Source organism: Nicotiana sylvestris, chromosome 7 (genome assembly GCF_000393655.2).
Source record: "Nicotiana sylvestris chromosome 7, ASM39365v2, whole genome shotgun sequence".
Taxonomy (NCBI): domain Eukaryota; kingdom Viridiplantae; phylum Streptophyta; class Magnoliopsida; order Solanales; family Solanaceae; genus Nicotiana; species Nicotiana sylvestris.
This window is the reverse complement of record NC_091063.1, coordinates 51,366,892-51,370,728: the sequence shown is the minus strand read 5'-3', so window position 1 is coordinate 51,370,728 and position 3,837 is coordinate 51,366,892. Positions and strand designations below refer to the sequence as shown.

The window sequence follows — 3,837 nt, the reverse complement described above, 5'->3', positions numbered from 1 at the left end:
TGCTTACTGTTTTTCCGTATGTTGAGACTTTCTAAGTCAATATCTTCCTGACATTAAGAACCCGTTCGAGTAATGCAAAGATGACTTTTTTGGTTTCTCACTCATTGTTCTATATTCATATTGAGGTTTCGATTAATTCGAATGCTCGTCGCTTAAGACCTATTAAAGGAAAAAGAGTTATCTATCAAAATATTTTTCATTCTCATGGCTCAAGCTCGAGCCCTTTGATTAAACATGAAAGATATCATATATCCCACCACAACCTTTTGGTAGTGAAAGATTTCGTTTACCATATGCTCACTGCTTTTACTTTGGGAAAAAAATCCAACAGGCCAAAAGTTTCGAATGGACGACAACAGTGAATTTTCATAAGTGGGATTTGGGGAAGGTAATGTGTACGTAGACCTTACCCCTATCTTCGAGAGTAGAGAGGTTATTTTCAATAGACATTCGGCTCAAAAAGACCAAAAAGAATAATATATCAGTACCATCAATAGAAACCATAGGAAAAAGTTTCGAATAGACAGATCTGTCTATAACACGTGTCCTGCAAAGATGAAGATTAGTACGCTCTGCCTCACTATATGCCTCATTTTATTTGACGCTTACTATTTGAGGAGTCAAAGCAAAAAGATTTACCACGATTTTCTGGAAAAAAAATTCTAACCATGCTGACTTATTCATAATATTTTTGAAAAAATTTGTAGAATTTATGCTCAAATTCACACTCAAAATTAAACATTTTGACCCTTACCTTCAAATAAAATGTGACAGAGGGAGAACTTTTTGTCCTTAACCAAATGAAAACTGGGAAAGCACCACGTGTAAGTATGGTGCTAGAAATATAGCCCTTCTGTTTGGGTAACCATGAGCTCATTTGTCATTAGTTAACACTTGACAGACTCACTTAACGAAGATTAATAATTCTCATAATTTACGGTTTATCTTTTTTCTTGTCGTCGTTGTAATGCCGGAACATTAGCTGCAAAGGATATAAAGTAGTAGTAACAGTTCAATCATACGTCTTATGGTTTAGTACAAGCAATTACGTACATCGGATATATCGCATTCTAGCACAGCAAACAATAATAATTTATCTTATACACAATATAATCTTTTAAAGAAGGGTGTTCAGTTGACCATCCTTGGTCACACATTTGCAACTGTGCAAAATTATCACTTCAGAAGCATAGGTGCGATAGACTAGTGTTAAGTTTTAGTTTTAATGATGAAAAATAATATAATTACTTTTGGTGTAAGGACTCAAGGAAATCAACCAAGATTGAAGTGCAAAAAGAGAAGGAATCAAAGTTGAAGGAAGAAATCAATCAGAGATTAATTAAAGCATTCAAAAGGAAAAGAAGCATTGAAGATCCGACAAGATAATCAATCAGAGATTGATTGAAGCATTAAAAAGGAAAAGAAGCATTGAAGATCCGGCAAGATAATCAATTAGAAGCTATTACTGGAAGGGCCCAGATTTAAGGAGCAAATCCGGCGGCTATCAAGACTTAAAGATGGAAAGCTGTCAAAGTCCACACATCAAGGAAGAGTAATGGGAATTAACCTTATTCTTGGAAAGAGTCAATTTCTTCCAAAGATCAAATCTCTTGGGTTAGCAAATCTCTTTGTATTGGTCAAAATCTGACCGTCACGACCGAGTTGATCGACGCCCCGCCTAATTAACTGGGAAGTGGAAGTTAATAGAGCCCAGTCCATTTCTCCTCTCTGACATCCGACGAGTCGGTAAGAGTGACGCCTAAAATCATGAACAAGACACATTGGTGGCAAGAGGACATCGAGTCAAGCAAAGGGAAAAGGAGTCTTGATTATATATAGCCAAGGAAAGCTTTCAACGAGGAAGCTGCTCCTGATATCTCTCTCAAATAAGCAAAAAGCTCTCTTTTTGTATTCTGGATAGAGAAGAAGTGGTCTCTAGAAAAATGTGTAAATTTGCCTCCTCATCGATTGATGGGAGAGACAACATTGAATCTTAATAAGATCATTCATATTTCTTTCATCTGACTAAGATTTACCCTCTCATCTTTGATTGATTTGTTCAAAAAGGTTTTAATATCTTTTGAATCAAACACTCTCCAGTGTGAACGGTCTCCTACAAAGTATTTATACGCAACCTTAAGTCTTGGAGAGACATACTTCGATTAAACCAATTACCCTCTCTTTGTTCTCCTTCAAACAAACATTGTAGCTCTATTAGATCTGATGTTTAACAAGTTGGAGAATTAAGAGAGAAAATATTGGTGAGGCATTGTATCAAGAAAAGACGAGTGACATAGAAACTGAGTTGTTGGTGTAAACTACACCATTCACTTTGTACTCAGGAAAAGAGAACTCCCTTGCAACCCAAGGAGACTGGACTAGGATTCACATTGAATCCGAACCAGTATAAAAACTCCGATGTCTTTAATTCGTGCACTTTACTTCTGCATTTTAATTCTGCACCTCTTAATATCTCGCTATTACATTTAGTCGACAAATTAAAAAACTAGTCAATTTACAACAATTAATTTTAGAATAAGCAATCCACCCCCTATACTTTCAACTAGATGCCAAACCAGCGCAACTGAAGAGAAGATAATGTCCTTATAATAACGCATCAATCCAAATTTTTCTTCTATATATTTTAATTTGGATTTTGGAAGTGCAAATTCCCTAATTAGATCACGTTAATAATTCTTCTTTTTTAAAAAAAAATCTGAGCCATCACCAAAATGAATAGCAAGAGGTGTTATGGATCTCTAACTTTCCACATTTCAACCGTGGGGAATACTCTATTAATTATTACAATAGAATACAGGCACTGGAATTTCCTACTATTTCTTTTCAGGAGCAACGCTCAAGATCGTAGAAAATCCCACCTTTTTCCTAAGTATGTTCACCAGCTTTACTGCATCTATTCCCTCTCCGATTACTGTCAGCTCCTTCCTTTTCTACTTATATACTTACTCTTTCCACCCCTGCAACGTTAAATATATACATAAATAAACAAATGTGTCCACCCACCGTTTAATTAATTTTATGTATGGTCATTGAACTATATCCATTAAATTGATTTTTACCCACTATCACAGTAAAGTTAATAATAAAACTTTACTCAATTATAGTAGTAAAGTTACATAATTAACAACTGAAATTCACCCTGTATAATAACAAACCTACTTGTCAAGGTGATTTTACTTTGTTGTATGTAAAGTTTGTCATGTTATTGTTATGATGAGTAAAGTCTAGTTACATTAATGTGATAAAAAATAGTCATGTGACTTTGCTGTTAGAGTAAGGAAAATTTAGTGATTTATGTGAAATTAATCCATCTAACATCTTAAGATTTCAGATGATCCCATTATCACACCCTTTAATAATACAAAGCAAATATTAGTACTTATTAATTAGTTTTAGCTAACTAAATGCTCAACATATACTATTTGGGATAAGGTTAAGGTTTTACTATGCTTTTGGTGCTAAAGAGCCCAATAATATTGTTAATTAGTTACCTGGTAAAGTTGTTGCAATGGACATGACTTTATATTTGCATGTAGCAGCATCTTGAACCAGGCAAGGTACCAAACAACCTAAAACAAACTTTTTCAGACCGAAACGAGATTTACATCCATTAGCAGATACATTAACAACCACCTTTTGCTGCATTATATTAACAAAAATAGCAATAGTAAATTATCAGTAATTCTACTAAATAAGCTACAACTTTGTTGTGCATTTGTTTGGATGCTAACATTATAAATTAAATGTATAGTACCTTCATTTTCCCTTGTTCTTAAAACTTCACTTTTGGACTGTCTTCGACACTTCAAGGTTGTG

At 34.3% G+C, this 3,837-nt stretch overlaps 1 long non-coding RNA gene across 1 annotated transcript; it reads right to left on the bottom strand.

Annotated features, from left to right (window-relative positions):
- Positions 1-2,638: 2,638 nt before the first annotated feature.
- Positions 2,639-3,837, bottom strand: LOC104236905 (uncharacterized). The gene is made up of 3 exons (XR_713526.2): positions 3,776-3,837; positions 3,513-3,660; positions 2,639-2,978 (listed from the first exon to the last, which is right to left on the bottom strand). It is a non-coding gene; the product is annotated as an uncharacterized lncRNA (long non-coding RNA).